This window comes from Pleurodeles waltl, chromosome 6, assembly GCF_031143425.1.
Source record: "Pleurodeles waltl isolate 20211129_DDA chromosome 6, aPleWal1.hap1.20221129, whole genome shotgun sequence".
In the NCBI taxonomy this organism is placed as follows: domain Eukaryota; kingdom Metazoa; phylum Chordata; class Amphibia; order Caudata; family Salamandridae; genus Pleurodeles; species Pleurodeles waltl.
In genome coordinates this window covers 742,890,608-742,908,554 of record NC_090445.1, presented here as the reverse complement: position 1 = coordinate 742,908,554, position 17,947 = coordinate 742,890,608, and the positions used below count along the sequence as shown (strand labels likewise).

Sequence of the window (17,947 nt, the reverse complement as noted above, 5' to 3'; positions counted from 1 at the left end):
TTAATGTTTATGGTCATAAAGTTCTTTTACGTCTTTCTGCTATGTTGATATAACTCCCATTTTCTCTCCATTGTAGGGAGCAGCCTTCAAGATTTTTTTCCATGAGCCACCCACCCCCAGCCTCGCTTTCCTAAAGGATAAATTAGTGTTTCAGCTGATTGAGACTATTCTTAACCCCTTCGCTGCCAGGCCTTTTCCACCTCAGGTGCCAGGCCTTTTTTTTTAGCTATTTGGGGCAGTTCGCGCTTAAGCCCTCATAACCTTTTGTACACATAAGCTACCCACGCCAGATTTGCGTCCTTTTTTTCCAACATCGTACAGATTCTAGAGGTACCCAGAGTTTGTGGGTTCGTCTGGAGGAGACCAAGAAATTAGCCAAAATACAGCAAAAATGTTTTTTTTTTTTTTTTCTTTTTTCTTTTTTAAAGAATGGGAAAAAAGGGCTGCATTTTTCAACACAGTTTTGGCATTTTACTGGGACATATCCCATTTTTACTTTTTTGTGTGCTTTTAGCCTCCTTCCAGTTAGTGACAGAAATGGGTATGAAACCAATGCTGGATCCCGGGAACCTAAACATTTCTGAAAAGTAGAGAAAAATCAGAATTTAGCAAGAGGTAATTTGTGTTGATTTTACAAGGTTTTCCTACGGAAAATAACAGCTAAAATAAAAATAAATATTGAAATTTGGGTGAAAAACTGTCATTTCTCTCCACGTTTTACTCTGTAACTCTTTCCTGCCATGTCAGATTTTCAAAAACAATGTACCGTTACGTCTGCTAGACTCTTCTGGTTGCAGGGATATATAGGGCTTGTAGTTTCATCAAGATCCCTAGGTACCTAGAGACAATAAAGGAGCTGCACCTTGCAATGGGTTTTCAATCCATACCGGGTATATGCCCCAGAATACAACATAGACACATCACATTTTTCCAAAGAAAACAGAGCTGTATTTTGCAACGTGCCTAGCTGTGGATTTTGGCCTCTAGCTCAGCTGGCACCTTAGGAAACCTACCAAACCTGTGCATTTTTAAAAACGAGACACCTAGGGGAATCCAAGATGCGGTGACTTGTGGAGCTCTCACCAGTTTCTGTTATCCAGAATCCTTTGCAAACCTCAAGATTTGGCCAAAAAAACACTTTTTCCTCATACTTTGGTGACAGAAAGTTCTGGAATCTGAGAGGAGTCACAAATGTCCTTCCACCCAGCGTTCCCACAAGTCTCCTGATAAAAATTGTACCTCACTTGTGTGGGTGGCCCAGGTGCCTGCAACAGAAAAAGGCCAAAAACCTGTAGCGATTGAGGGGATAGCACAGCAAGTTGATAAGCACATATTTTTCTTTTACACATCCTTAGGCTGACTCTGCTTTGGGGACCCACACAAGGGAAGTATCATTTTATTTGGGAGCCTGAGGGGAATGCCAGGTGGAAGGCAATCTTGTGCCGGAGTGGTGATCCTACAAAGAAAAGTGAGGAAAATATGTTTTTTAAGCAAATTTTGAGGTTTGCAGAGGAGTCTTGGTAGGAAAATGTTAAGGGAAACAAACAAGTCACACTTCCCTGGACTCCTCTGGGTGTCTAGTTTAAAAAAAAGTCTGGGTTTGGTAGGTTTCCCTAGATGAAGGCCGCAACTGGGACCAAAAACGTAGGTTGCCTTCCCCCAAAACACAGGTAGTTTTGTAATAGAAAATGTTGATGTGTCCACGAACTTCTGTGATATTCCAAACACTAAAAATGTGAAAATAACTTATGTTATGTTAAAAAGACCCCTCCTCCACCAACCAAGTTGTTGGCATGCTTCATCATCGGGGTCCCACCCTAGACACCTAGCGTGTCATGGGTGTGCTGCGACACCTGATTACAGTGGAGCAGGTTTCGATATTTTTACCACACATACGGGTTGGATTTGGCAGGAGGGTGAGTGATAGTTCAGTAGATCAAACATTATTAACAAGAGATTTCACAAAAATGAAATGCACTGTTAATAACTGATAGGCCAAAAAGCTCAACCAATGACTCACAGCTCGTGAGCTGTAAAGCTGCGACACAGTCCATTCACACACCTTTCATACATGATATGCAGAAGACCATCCACGCCGCCAGCCCCGGGCCCAAAACATTAAAATACTCGCATCGACAGACAGCGCCACTCAAGGGCCCATCACTTTTATACGCCCACATGCCTGATACAGCAATCACACCAGCTGATGGGAGTGTGTGGACTGCCATTTGGCTGCCACCGCCAGCCAAGCGCCGCCCCACGCGCACCGCCAGCCAAGCGCCGCCCCACGCGCACCGCCAGCCAAGCGCCGCCCCACGCGCACCGCCAGCCAAGCGCCGCCCCACGCGCACCGCCAGCCAAGCGCCGCCAGCCAAGCGCCGCCCCACGCGCACCGCCAGCCAAGCGCCGCCCCACGCGCACCGCCAGCCAAGCGCCGCCAGCCAAGCGCCGCCCCACGCGCACCGCCAGCCAAGCGCCGCCCCACGCGCACCGCCAGCCAAGCGCCGCCCCACGCGCACCGCCAGCCAAGCGCCGCCCCACGCGCACCGCCAGCCAAGCGCCGCCCCACGCGCACCGCCAGCCAAGCGCCGCCCCACGCACACTGCCAGCCAAGCGCCACCCCACACACACTGCCAGCCAAGCGCCACCCCACGCACACCGCCAGCCAAGCGCCACCGCATGCACTCCGTCAGCAAAGCGCCACTCCGCACACACCGCCAGCCAAGCGCCACTCCATGCACACCATCACTTTTTTTAAACAACAAAGAAACCACTTACTAATTATAAATAAGTACAAAACTACAAACAGAAAAGCTCTAACTGAATACATGACAGTAATGCTAACCGTGAAACTGAACATATAAAAATATAAAACAACAGTTTACACTCACTGTAGTTCCCAGTAATTCTTCTGTGTGTGGTAATTCCTGAAACAGCCAGCAACACACAGCCCAGGCTTTAAAGGACAGTCGGGCAGTACATCCGGCTCTCCCTCCAGATACCTCTTTGAGCACAGACTCTACGTTTCTTAGTGGGCAAGTCTTTTTTGGGAGTGGGAGGAATGTGATCAGGAAAGTGGCGATCTTTCAATCTAGCCACATCCTCCACCACTGCTACTCTAGGAACTCCGGCCTTTTCCACTACAATAAGGCTCTCTATCACTGACTCATGAAATTTAATAAATTTCATCCTTAACAGGGGAACAATCCTTGAAGACAGTTAAAGCATTAAAAGTTGCCAAATTAAACAAATGGATGGCCAGCATTTTATACCACATTTAAGATTTACGAAGAGCAGTGTAAGGTTCCAACCTCTGATCTACTCTATCAATACCACGCATGTGCTTATTTTAGTCAAAAATGCACGCAGGTTTGTCACTTCCGCAACCTGACCCCAAACAGTCACAGGGGAAGTACTCTCATCATGGATGGTAGTTAGCATGTACACATCCCCCCTGTCTGCAAATTTTGGCGCTAGCAGCTCATTATTACGCAAGGCACTGCACTGTCCCCTCTCAAGTTTTTTACAGACAAGCTCCCTTGGATAACGTTTCCGGTTAGAACGGATTGTGCCGCAAGCAACAGTGTCCACGCTGAACAATTCCTTGAACAACTGCACTCCAGTGTAGAAGTTATCTACGTACAAATAGTGATCTTTGTTATACAGTCGTCTACCAAGTTCCCACACAATTTTCTCACTAACTCCAAAAGTGGGCGGACAACCAGGGGGGGTCAATACGGGAATCCCTACCAGTGAAGACCTGGAAATTATAAACATATCCTGTACTACCTTCAGACAGCATATACAATTTAATTCCATACTGTGCCCTCTTGCTAGGAATGTACTGCCTAAAAACTAAATGATCCTTGAACAGGACCAAAGACTCGTCCACACTTATTTGTTTGCCTGGAACATAGACCTCTGAAAACCGATCTACAAAATGATCGAGGACATGCCTAATCTTAAAAAGATGGTCACAATCAGGGTGATCTTGTGGCAAGGCTAAAGCATTGTCAACAAAATGCAGCATCCGAAGAAGGAGCAAATACCCATTACGAGTCATGGTTGCAGGAAATATAGTTGTTGCCATTAAGGGACTAGTAGACCAATAAGAAGCCAGTGACAGCTTCCTTATCAACCCCATCAAAAAAGTCAAACCCAGGAACTTTTTCATCTCTTCCAGATTTGTGGGAATCCACTGGGTAGCTATAGACTGAGGCCTAAGTCTGGCAGCGTTATCCCTCAAATACTGCTCTGCGTACAAATTAGTCTGCTCAACAATCTCTTCCAAAAATACATCGTCCATAAACAACTCAAAGAAATTGACAGGCAAAAAGTTTTCTATAATTATTTTGCACCCTGGAAGACCAGTAAAGGCAGGCAACTGTGGCTGCCCCATGTTTGGGGCAACCCACTTGTCAGGTCTTCCAATGGGAAACCTTTCAGCCCCAGGCTGCTGCACTATTGGCACATCAGTATCCTCCTCTAAAACAGGCCTTCATCTGCACTCAGAGTGGCTTCCTCATCAGAAGATTCCTCTCGGACAAAAGACTCACTGACAGAATCTCTCACTGTCTCCTCTGCCTCAGTTGCAGAGTCAGTCTTATAATCATGGTCAGAAGACAACCCAAAGCGCATGCCAACAATCTGCTGAGCGGTCACTCTGCAGCTAGCCATGATCCTTTCTAAGAAGTGTAACTTGAGAAATGCACCAACAATAACCAGCACTGTCTAAAATAAGTAATAAACAGTGTGGCTTTATCAAAAGAGTTATGTACTCAAAAACTATAAGAATCACTTGCCTGAAAAAGCTAGACTCACCAGCAACTACTCTGCACAGACACAGCAATCACTAATGATATCCCACTAAAAAGAAAAAAGAAAAGCTAATTAGACATAAGACAACACAAATATAATTGTGGACAAATCTAAGGACAAATTCACACACAATCCTACATTTAGTACACCACCTACAAACATGTCATTCATGCATGGCAACATTACTCCTTTGAAGTAAATTGGTTTTACTTACCTAAAACATGGAACTAAGCAAAACACAACTCAACCACTGCCAAAACCGCAAGGAGCCAAAGCAAAGGAATCAAAAGCTTTGAACTGGAACAAAAAGAAGAAATAAACTGTTATAATCACAAATGCAAAACCTTCGCCAGTTGACAAACACCCCGCCACCAAGCATTTAGAAATGTTCCATGGTGCCTAAGTGGATTCTGCCCGCCATGGGGGCAGATGGGCCTAAAAACAATAGGCCAATCTGCTCCCACAGGGGGCAGATATGGCCAACAGTTATGTCCCCCCTTTTGGAGGGGCAACCCTTGCTAAAGGGAGCACCCCCATTACACAAAAAACAAAGAAAAAAAAATCCCTGGCGTCTTGGTGGCTTCTGCCCCCCTTGGGGGCAGATGGGCCTATAAAAAAATAGGCCGAACTGCCCCCGAGAAGGGCAGAAATGGCCATCAGTAATGTGCTCCCTTTGCAGTGGCAACCCTTACCAAAGGGGCTGCCCCCCACACAAAACACACACACAAGATCCCTTGTGCCTAAGTGGATTCTGCCCCCCCTTGGGGGCAGATGGGCCTAAAAAATAGGCTGATCTGCTCCCAAAGGGGGCAGAAATGGCCATCAATTCTGTGCCCCCTTTGGGGGGTGACCCTTGCTGAAGGGGGCACCACCCCTCAACACAAAAAAATAAAGGAAAAAAACCCTGGCATCTTGGTGGGTTCTGCCCCCTTGGGGGCAGATAGGTCTAATAACAATAGTCCAATCTGCCCCCAACGAGGGCAGAAATGGGCAGCACTAATGTACCCCTTTTGGGGGGGGCTACCCTTGCCCAAGACACAAAGAACACACAAACACACACAACAGAATCCCTGGGGCCTGGTGGAATCCCTGACCCCCCCCCCCCTCATTCTCCCCCCCAGGAACGATTTTGTTTTTTAATGTAAAATGAAAAAAATCATGGTTATTCAAATGAAGCAATTTTTCTGTATTTTTAAAAACTAGAATCGGACATCTAAATGGGTTAAAGGTTGCAATTATGGTAAGAGTTGTTTTTAAGACAGTTTAGGGATCAAGAGCCTTCAGTTTAAGGTGATAATGTAGGCAGGTGTTGATGCTTGATTATCATCAACCTGCCATTCAATATTTTATTTGGTTTTCTCATGCTTGTCAATCTAAATAATCCTGTTGAATTCTTAGTTTTGTATTTGTCAATGTAATATTTATTTGCTGCCAATGGTTTATTTATTCACTATTGTATTCTGCGTTTCTCATTGAAGGGCCATACTGGTGCTAATCTCATCGTCTTTCACCATGAAATATGATGTGAGACGGTGCGCTTCAATCCAGAGCTGATGTCTCTGTTCCCTGTTTAACAAAATGTTCCATGTTCCTTTCTGATTGTGGCTAAGCTCCTGTGATCATGGTAAACGTGTTCACAGCTTCGTTTAACTGTGTGGTTATTGTACCTTGATACTTTTAAACTGAAAATAGCACCAGAGAGAAAGGTTGTGTTCAGCTTCTGGCATTACAGGGAGAGACTAGTTCATAGTTGCCAAGTTTGCCAGGTCAATACATGATGTGTTGCCCCAGTTCTGTTTTCCCTCCCTGAATCCTAGGTCTTGAAGTGCTGTATTATAAGGAAATAATCAAAGATTGCAAGGCCCAGAATTCAAAGAAAAAGCCCACCCTGGAACTGTACATCACACATGGAGATGGGAAACTTGGCCGGTCTGCTAGTTGGAAACAAAACCCCATAGAAGTTCCCTTTCAAACTGAGGATAATTTCTGTGAGGTATATGCAGCTGTAAGATAGGACCAAGAAAACATGGTTTTAGATTAAATTGGGTTCAGAGCTCCTGACTGATGAACACCCACATGGCTACTGCAAGATCTACATCCAGTCACCTACAATGGAGGAAACTTCTAAAAGCCTAACTATTGAGACTTGCTTTTAAGTCTTTTATCCGAGTAGGATATAACTAAGAAACTGGAGTACACCAGATCATTTGAATTAGACTCGCTCTCCCCTTTTTCACCAGTGTATGGATTTATGTTAACTGTCCAATAAAGTACCTGTAAGGCAACATTCCGCACTTTACAGAACTTCCACATAAATAAGTTGCATACATCATTTGTGTTTACCTTTTGACTCAGTGCCATAGATATGTGGCTGGAGCTTCATCCCACCTTATGAAAGTTGTGGACTGATAAATTAAACCCCTTGTATGCAGTTTAGGTGATTTCCACGTCCTAACGCTCAAACCTGGACGCTGTGGATTTGGAGATCACATCCATGCATTTGTCACTGGAGCTGTAGCAGTGGTGTGCTGCTCCGGTTCCCTCCCTATTGCACCCCCATGAGTCAGAGACTCACTCACAACCTAGAGGGGTGTGATGGTCCTGCAAATTATGCAGTTTTGTCACCATCACTTCTGGCACCTTGGAAACAGTTTCTTGGTTTCCCTGCAGGCGTGTAGGAGGCTGAAAACAGCTCATTCTTCATGCCTGCAGGGAATTGTGAAAAAAGTAAGGTATTGCTGGAAAGCTGAGAAGCTCACCTTTCCAGTGATTCCTCTGTTACACTTCAGGGAGCCAATTGATCTTGCCTGGCTCTTCCACTAGACACCAGGAATTTATTTATAGGCAAGCGGCCTCGTGGGCAAGGGCCTGCGCTCACCCTTTTTCCACAGTATTTTTAGTCTTTCTGCCCCACCAAAGGGCAGATGGGGGATGTTTACGCCCAGTTTGTTCCCCTAACCCCAGGCTCTGGCCTATCGTGACATTAGGCCTCGCCCCTAAGGACTCAACAGTCTTTTTGCTTCGCTTGGGTCCAAAGCATCCCAATCCCTAGCAAAAGGAAAATGTCATTCTTCTGGGTGTTGGTTTTTATGTTTGAGCCAGGATAGTGGGAATAAATCCCAATTTTGTCCTTCTTGCCATGCCAAATGGCTGCAATTTGTTGACTTATCGTTAGCTGCCACCAAAGGAAACATACCAAACCTAGACATTTCTGAAACTAGATACCCAGGGGAGTCCAGTGTGGTGTGCCGTGCATAGATTTTACAAAATGGTTTTAGCCACAGTGGTGTGCAAACCTCCAAACTTTGCCTAAAATTACAAATTATCCTCACATTACTGTGACCTAAACTTCCAGAATCTGCAGAGACTCAAAAAATCCCTACCACCCAATGTTCTCACACTTCTCTGTCACAGAAATGCAAGGAAGATGTGCGATTTGGTGCAATATTTTTGCAGAGCACTGTCTGTAAGAAGTTGTGGGATCCATGCAAGACACACCACCCTGGACTACCCTGGGTGTCTGTATTTCAAAAATATCTGAGTTTGGTAGGTTCTCTGGCTGGTGGCTGAGCCTGAGCAGTACTACAATTACCCGCATTGCCAAACCAGATCATTTTTTAACGGAAATGTTGATCTCTCCACATTGTGTTTTGGGGCCTGTTGTGTTGTGGACACTGATCATTTGAGGGGGGTAGCATTTTTAGAGGGATAAAGTGTGGCAACTGGGGGTGTAGGAATTGTGAGTATCCTCGCAGATTGTAGAACTTGCCCTGCCAGACATGTAAGGAAACTCATGATTTTAGCTAAAGTTTGAGATTTGCTGGAGTTTGAGGGTAAAACAACCTTGGGAGACCATGCAAATCACAACACTCAACACTCTAGACTCCCCCGAGTGTCAAGTTGTCAGAAATGTCTCAGTTTGGTAGGTTTCAATGGGTGGCCACCCTTGAACTCACATTGTGCAGCTACACATATTGTTTAAAAAGCATTGATTTTTGCTGGACGAAATGTGATGTCTCTGGGTCCAGTTTTGGGTGTTTTGTTTTGCAGGCAAAAGGCCACACCACACAAGATAGGTACCCTTTTTATCAGGCAACCTGTAGGAATACAGAATAGTAGAACATTAGTTACTGCCAATTAAATTGATATTGTAACTTCTAAATGTAACCCTGTGGGAAAGAAATACATTTGGCAAAATGCTCTCTGAATCGTGATATTATGGGTAACCACATATTCAGAAGTGTGTACGTTTTTGAAATACATAGGTTTCCTTCATACCCACTTTTCGTTCATGATATTTTACCACAGAATTGATGTGCAGTGGGGCACTATAGAAATCATTAGATGTGGAGTTCAGTTATTGGCTCTGGGTGTTGTGTGTTTTTGAAGAACCTATTAAACCCTTCATATCCCTGCAATCAAAAGGGTTTATCTGACGTAACATTATATTGCCTTTGTAAATTCGCCTTTGTGCTTCAAAGAATATTACAGAGGAAAACTGTCATAAATGGCTCTTTTTACCAAATCAATTGAAATTTATTTTTTCTTTCAACAGATAACTTATTTGCGAAAAAACATGAGATATCTACACAAATAATCACTTTCTGAAATCAAATTTTTGTCTGCATTGTAGTATTGTATAGGTTTCCGGGACCACCCCTGGGCTTTTCCACCTTTTGAAAGCACAAACGTTTGGAAAAGAAATTACCTCCTAGAAACATAAAGCAAAGCTTTCATTGATGCCATTTTTGGAAAAAAGTACTGTACTTTCTTACACAGTACTATTTCTCATCCCCCGACCCGAGAAAAAACGGAAAAAAAATCAGCTATACTTTGGATATTTTCTTGGATACTTCCAGAGAAATCTACAAACCCTGTGTTTCTTTCGAATCCCCAGGATGTTTGGGGAGGAGTAGCGGAAGGGTTGAAGGATACAAATTTAGCATGGCTACCTTTTGTTGAAATAAATGTTAGAGTTTAAGCGCGAACTACCCGAAACGTCCAAAAAAAGGCCTAGCACCAGCTGGGCAAAGGCTTAGCAGGCAAAAGGTTAATATTTGTATTTTATTTTCCTCAAGTGCCTCAAACTGACAATTTGAACATAGGTGTCCTCGAGATAGTTTAGTTTCTAGGCTAAGATCTTATGGTGAAAAATGCTTTGTAAACAGTGTGCGAAGACGTTTAAAAAAAAACTAGGCGGAGAAAGCTGATAAAGACTCTGGTGTTGGAATAAACAATAAACAAGACTGGTTCAATGGTAGTGCAGATATACACTACAGTGAAACAGCAGCATAGATGTGTATACAGTTTCAGGGAGTAAGGTTTCTCACCATTTTGTTTTGCGGAGCGAATAGGCTGAATTTAATAGATCTTGTAGCCGGCTTTCAAGATTTTGGTTATTAAACGGTTCCTAATCTTATGCTCTGAGTGTGTGTATTGCACAGGTAACAGAATTTTGCCAGAGATGCATCAGTATCCTTAGTATCATAGATGTATCAGTATCATAGATATACTCTTTAGCTGTGGTGTTATCTGCATGAATGCATGTACTGGCTTTGAGATTTACCAGCTATTAAACGACAGCGTTTACCTGTTACATAGCTACAGATCTGTTTAGCACTCAGATGGTAGTATGGTTTGGGTAGCTTGATGAGTGATATCAATGTCAGAAGTTACAGACAGCCCAAAACAGAGCAACAGAGAGCTGCCACCAGAGTAGGAGAGGTGAGCATAAAGACTAATACAATGTGTGTAAAGTGCTAATTGAACAAAATTTTCAGGAAGAGAGGATTTGTGCAAGTAGTCTATTAAGTGATTTGCAAAGGTGCATTTGAAATCCAGACATTGTCCTTCACTCAGAATTACATACAAGTATGAGAGTACCTCCAAAACAAAGTTTGGATTTGTGATGGCTGTTTAACGCTGTAGTTTTGTTTCTTGAGGTGTTCTAGAAGGTCATTTCTACCTTTCTTTTGAAGCATCAGCGAATGCTTAATTGCATTTGATATTCCAGAGTGCCCTGCATTGATTTAGATGTGATAGATGGAGTCTGCAACATTAGAAACAGCGTAGACAGTAGTTGAGATGTTAACACCTTAACTGCTGGCCCTCCCTCACTCTGAAGCGCTGGGCCTACCCCCCTCCCACCTTACCCCCCCATCACCCTTATTGCTGAGCCTTTTTTTGGTTACTTGGGGTAGATCGCGCTTATGGCTCTTACTTTTTTCCACCTAAGTTATGCATACCAAATTTGTGTCCTCTTTTCCAACATCTTGGAAATTCTAAAAGTACGGCGAAATGGTGGATTCTTGTAGGGACAACTGACAAAATAAGCATAACATAGCTACATTTTGAGGTTTTTTTCGGAAAAATAAGAAAAAAGTGCATTGGTAAAAGTGTCTGTCTTTTTTTCTATTTTTCTTTTTTTCGTTTTTTAAGAAATGGTTTGCTGTGCAAAAGTCACAATCTTTCCAACTTTCAGGAACATGCAGAATTGAATAAAAAAAATTTTTTTTTTCACCACAGCTTTGGCATTTTTAAAGAGGTAACCATTTTTTAAAAATAGTTTGTTGTCCTCTCAGCCTACCTCTGGTTTGTGATTGAAACCAAAGTGAAATGTATGAGTGATCCAGGAAAGCTATAAATTTCTGAAAAGTAGACAGAGGGCCTGATTACTATCTTGGTGGATGGGGTTATTCCATCACAAACATGACAGATATCCCGTCCTCCGTATTATGATCACATTATATCCTATGTGTAAGAGCTTGACCACTCACCTGAAAGACCGGTTGTCTGCAGGGGCAATGACTGTTCCCTTGTCCTTCCAGGACACCTTATGGCACTGCCGCCGTCATATGGGAGTCCCAGCAAGTGTACCAAAAAGGGTGGGGGGACTGGATGAGAAAGAGAGGGAGAGAGAGGGAGAGAAGAAAGATATTGTCTCTGCTGCCTGGTTCAGCCGGGCTCCCGATGCTTCAGGCTGCAGGTAATTGCTGTCAGCGTTAGTTGTTGAGTGTCCAGAGCTATATGGGAAAGGACAGGGATGAGTGATGTGTTCAGGGCACTCTTGTATAGTATTTATGCACACAGTCTATTATCTCAGCTAATCATCTGTCACTCAACACATTCCTCGCACTTCCTCTCCACTCATTTGAGCTTACAGGAATGCCCCATCATTGCCTGAATCTTCTCTGTCTCACACTGCTTAGAGTAATCACTGAAAACTTATAGCACATGAACACACAACAAAAACTAATTCCAAATAGGAATAAACATACACTGATTTATATAGTCAAGTGAAAGCCCTCTTTTTCTGTTTTTATAAGAACCACTAATCCATTCTAGACAATACTAAAAGAGTTGCAGCAAAATGAGGATTGTTATCATAACAAGCTACACACACGTAATTAACAAAGTCATACACATAAGAAGGTTGTTCATCTCACAACACTCTCTTTGTGTGCTGAGGTCTTTTCCGATTTTAGAATGAATCAACAAGGCAGGGTACAGATGCACGATAAATGTCAACGCTTTAAGTGTTTCTGTACACTCTCTCAGTCAACCTCAAATCTTTTGTTCATTCTTGAAAATAAAGTCATTTAGTTACACATGGAAGTTCTTAATCTAAAAACAATTTGTTCTACAGAGCGCGCTTCCTCCACTTATGTACACAGCTGCCGGCGCATAGAGGCTGAATAAGTTGTTTCCTCTCTTGTTGTCCAGCAACGTAGAAAAGCTTTACAGGGAATTCCCAGGAGCAGGCTCTCAATATCAGCTTCAAGAAGAACCGGAACCAAGCCAAGCGCTGAGGCTTTGAGGCTTTTTATAGTTTGTGCAGGAATGCGTCATGAGTGATGAGTCATTATTAGCACATGGCTCTTGAAAACACTAGTGCTGCCTAACAATTAGTGAAGGCAGCTGCCTACCAAAGTGCAGGTGTTCAGGTGTTTCTAATTAACCCTGTAGATGCACCAAAGAACCTCGTGGAGGTTGAGAAAACAAGCCTTGATAAAACATGGTGTACATAGTTTTCAGTCTACAAAGGTGACAAGCTTTGGTCAAATAACTGTAAACATTACACCTTAACATAACTACCCTTACTGAACATGAACAAGCCAACAACCCGGTGGTAGTTTATTACACACAATACAAGAAGCAGATAAAGGTGAGGGATTCACAACACTATGGAGATTGTAATATGCCAGATGGAATATCTGTCACATTTGTAACGGTGTATTCTATACGCCATGATCGTAATCGGGCCCAGAATTCCGAATTCAGCAAGGGTCATATCTGTAGACCCCTCAAGGTTTTCCCAAGGAAACTAACTGTTGAAATAAAGAAATATTGAAAATGAATAGGAAAAAAATGGCCATTTGTGACAGTGTTTTCATCTGTCACGCTGTCCAATTTACAAAAGCAAAATACCATTACACCAGCTGGACCCCTATGGCTGCAGGGTTATATAAGGGTTGTAGGTTCTAGAAGAACCCAAGGCACCAAGAGCCAACAACTGAGTTGCACTGTATAATGGCTTTTTATTGTGTACTGAGTATACATCAATTCATATGACGAAGAGTGAGAAATGGGTATCAAAGAAACCTATGTATTTCTGAAATGGACACAGGATATGGAGTCTAGGAGCAGTAGTTATTTGTACCGCTCTGAATTTGTGGGTATCTGTACTAGCATATGATTTGGAAAGTGTTTTTTAAAATGCTTTCTTTCTTGCATAATGGCTTACGTTTGCAAAAGTGCTGCAAAAGCCACTTGGTAACAACAAACATTCTACTATTTTATGCTCCCATGGGTCTTACGTTAAAACTTGTACCTCTCTTGTGTGGGTAGGTCTAGTGCCTGAGACAGGAAACAACCCAAAACACAACATGGTACATCACTTTTTTTTTTTTTTTTTAAACAAAGCTCATAGCTGTGGATTTTGGGTCCTAGCTCAGCCATCACCAGGGAAACCTAGCACACTTAGAATTATGAAAGAGTAGATTCCAGGATAGAATGACTTGTGTGGCTCCCACCAGGTGGTTTTCTTTCTTTTTTTTTCTTTTTACTTAGAATCCTTTGCAAACCTCAAACTTTGCCTAAAAGCAAACATTTTCCTCACATTTCTGTGATGGAAAGGTCTGGGATCTGCAGGGAGCCACAAACTTCCTCCACCCTTCCCCCCAGCATTCCCTCAATTCTCCCGATATAATTGGTACCTCACTTGTGTGGGTAGGCCTAGTGCACATGACTGGAAATGGCCCAAAATGTAACCTGGATACATCACGTTTTTTCACTCAAAACTGACCCTTCCTGTCGGTCGCAGCACGCCTCATTCTATAGCAGAATGGGAAGAATTCCAATGATGAAACATGTCACCAAGGGGTAACCCTGGTGGGTGAGGGGTTTTCATACAAAAAAAACTGTTTTTATTCTCCCTGTGGAAGTTCCTTCAGACTGGGCCTTTTTGTAGTTTTCAGAAATGTCTGTTATGTAGGTTTCCATTGGCAGTGCCACAGCATGGCCCTAAATACAGCAGCTACCCTTATTGCTTATCTCTCAAGTTAAAGCTTTAGGGCCTTTAGTGTTGTGGTCAAATGGGGTACCGCCCTTATAGACGTGTAGGAACTCAGGGTTGTAGGCTATTTTGGTTAGCCGCAGATTCCAGAATTTTCCATCACAGGAATGTAAGGAAAATGTGTGTTTCTTATCAGCGTTTGACATTTGTAAGGGCTGCTGGGTAGAATCACCTGGTGAGAGCCATGCATATCATGCATCCCTGGACACCCCTGGTTGTCTAGTTTTCACAAATATTGCATAGGTAGAAGGTAGACAGTCAAGGAAGTAGAGATACACATGCCATCACTTGGGTTTCACCTACAGACTCGCACCTATTGGTGCTGCACTCAGCATGATACTGAATTACTCTTTTACTCAATGAAGCACATGACTCCAAACCACACTGAACGCAGCAGGCAGCTGCCTCCTTTAACATCCCAACAGGCACACACCCTCATCTCATACAATTTCACTGATACCCCATCCAAAGCTATTTTCAAGCTCTTGACACACATATTCAAAGTCTTTCACATCACTGGCCCAGCATACCTCAATACCGCCTCAGATTTCAGAAACCTTCCAGACACCTTTGCTCAGCTAGACTTTTGTTCATACACCTTCCATGCCTGCGCAGCCCCAGAACAAGAAGAAACTACTTCTCCTAATGGGCTCTAAAAGGGCAGAATGACCTGCCCTTACATACGAATCGTCCTAAAATTACTGCATTCTAAAAGAAGCTGAACGCTTGGCTCTTCGACTAGGTTAATCCATGGATCAGCACTGATTGCCCCTGCATCGGCGACAGGATACCCTCCCAGCTGATAGTGAGCTTTACAAAACAAATCATAACATTACAGAAAACTCTGCACCCAACGCTGCACGTACGGTTAGAATGTATTGACTGTTCTGGTGAAGGGACAGCACGACTGCCATCATGTCCATCATAATCGCTGGAAGATGAGTTGCCTGATGGAACTCTAGAGACTGAAAAATCACTTCCAGATTCTCCTATCTGCTGTCTCAGTCTCTAATCCTGCCTTAGATCTGTCCTCCATAACCCACGTTCGGGCCTGGGCAGCAATCATCCACAGAGATGCCATCTCAGCGGACTGGCTAAAACCTCCCTTCTGAATCACTGTCCTACAGAGAAGGCAGAAGTATTGTTCTAAATCAGTCGGTGGGTGTGTGCATGTGAGATGTGTGCAACAGTAAAGAAACAGAAAAATACTTATCTGGTTTCCTGAATCTGCAGATTCTCAAAAAAGACAAAAAAATATAGACAAATGACACACTATTATTTCACCTTGCCACATACCCTTTAATACAGCATAATTTTGTCCTGGTGTATGCAACATTTTATTCTTGGGAAACTTGCTGGGCCACTTCAAGTATAAAAGTAATTTTCAGAAGCTTCAAGTCTGCCTTTTGATCTCAAGGATCACGCATTCACATCATAGAACCTGCAACTTTGTGCGCAGGAGTCCTCCTTGTCAAATCTCACAGTGTACGGCAGGAGAACACTAAAGTATGCAACAGGATTGACTAAATTATTCAGCATGAAAAGGCAAATTGTATGGTATAAGCAGCACTTTTTTTTGATAGTATGACATCATTATTTTATGATTTGCAAACATGGTAATACTGTCTGGGCAAACATTTCACCTCATTTGTACCAGCTTATCAACCAAATGCAGAAATAATCAATTGGAAGAGAACTATTAAATCTCTGCGCAAAGCCTTCCACTGTGTGCAAACATCTGTTGCCACATTGATCCGTTTCTATTTGTATACAATAGATTTCCAACATAAATCCTACCATCTGCTGCATAATCTGCATATGGTAGACATGTGGCATAAGCTGTACGTGGATATGTTTTTAGAAATGTGTGTTTTCCTTTGGTGGGCACAATCTGCCATGCAGGGTTTTTTATGTGTGTGTGTGTGTGTGTGTGTGTGTGTGTATATATATATATATATATATATATATATAATAATATTCTATGGCCCCCAAAGGGGGTTGACCATCTTCCTACATTTCCTTACTTTTCTTTTTTTGGAGGAGGAAATGATAATCAACCATGTTCTCATTTTTGGCCTCATTGGCATATAAAGCAGAATGGGTGGGGAGCCTCAGCTAATTAGTTTTCAGAGGCTGCAGTCATTTATTGCTAGAGAATTGTCATGTTGGATGTTAATGTTAGTTATAACAGTGTTTTTATTGCTTTTCCTGCTATGGCTTTAGGGGCTGTACAGCTGTTTCATCAAATATTTCTGAGTACAGTATCTTAACAAATGTAACATTTTCTGTGAAGGTACTTGCAAAAGTAGCATGTACTTATTGCATTACTGACCGTGGTCCTAGTTCTTATTGTAGGGAATTGATGTTTGTGTGTTTGCTGCCTCGTGGGATAGTCTGCTACCTCACAGTAGTACCCTCTAACATAGTCACTGACATTGAATTTCAGTATGTGGTTATGGTTCAGCTTATGGTTTGAAACAGAAAATTTAAATTGAGCTATCAATCAAAATAAGTAAAATACCATTTCCAAGATGACGTTGGCTGTTAGTAATCCCATCCTTTTCCCACAGTGAAACTGGAAACGAGGAACTACCATGAAAAGATTAAAGCATTAACGGAAGAGCTCAGCAAAGCCAAAACAGAATTGGAATTTAAGGTACTATGCTTTTTTATAGGCCTTATCAATCTTTTAGCTATCATTGGCTTACAAAGATTTCTTTGTGTGTGTTTTCTATCTTGACAGAGTATTTAAATATATTGTGGCTTTGCTCTTTACTTGGTGCTTTAAGATTAGACCTGGGTAGGGTATGCAGTTGTGGATTTTCCCAGTGGAAAGTCTCCTTGAGGAGGAGGAAGAGTTTCTGCTGTCATCTTCTCCAGGAGAATGGACACTTTGTTTGGGGCGATAAAGTTGACTGCATGAGTGCTGAATGGGGCAGAGGACAACATTGCAACTTCACAAACTAACTTATGTGAAATCTGATGGGTTATTGATGTGGGTGGGGGTTCAAGCCTTATGCCTTTCTGCAAGTCTTATTGCAAGTCGTACGGCCATCTGGATAATCTCAGTCAATTCAATTGTTGTCATAAGCCAATTTTAAATGGGTTCTGGTTGAATGCTGTATAAAAACAGGATTTAAGACCACTATAAGGCCAGCATTGGCAGTATAAGAATATGTTGATGTTTGAGGCTTTTTTCTGGGTATTGTATACTGACCTGGGATCTTGTGAGTAGAGTACTTTCATTGGTGTGACTTGTCTCAAAATAGACTACTACAAAAATAGTCTTGGTTAACATACCACAGTATGCGCTTACCTCTATGACATGGTAATCAACGTTTCTACCTCTACCTCATTCACTGTCTTTAGAAATACACCCACTTCAGCAGGAGGCTAGATGGATCTTTGCAGATACAGCCCTCATTACAAATTCCTTATCCTGATAATTAAATCCTTGCAGGGGTTCCCACCCCCCTCAACCTCCTGTACCTCACCTAGACCCAGCCTTTCTATATTAACTACAGCACCATTGGATCTCCCATGAAAATAAAATCT

The 17,947-nt window shown here is 42.7% G+C and overlaps 1 long non-coding RNA gene across 2 annotated transcripts in view; it reads left to right on the top strand.

Annotated features, from left to right (window-relative positions):
* LOC138302035 (uncharacterized) overlaps positions 1-17,947 on the top strand; it is a 173,984-nt gene that overhangs the window by 13,415 nt on the left and 142,622 nt on the right. For both annotated transcript variants that reach the window (XR_011205233.1, XR_011205232.1), the window contains exon 2: positions 16,963-17,048. This is a non-coding gene — a long non-coding RNA (uncharacterized lncRNA). The remainder of the gene's footprint in view (positions 1-16,962; positions 17,049-17,947) is intronic.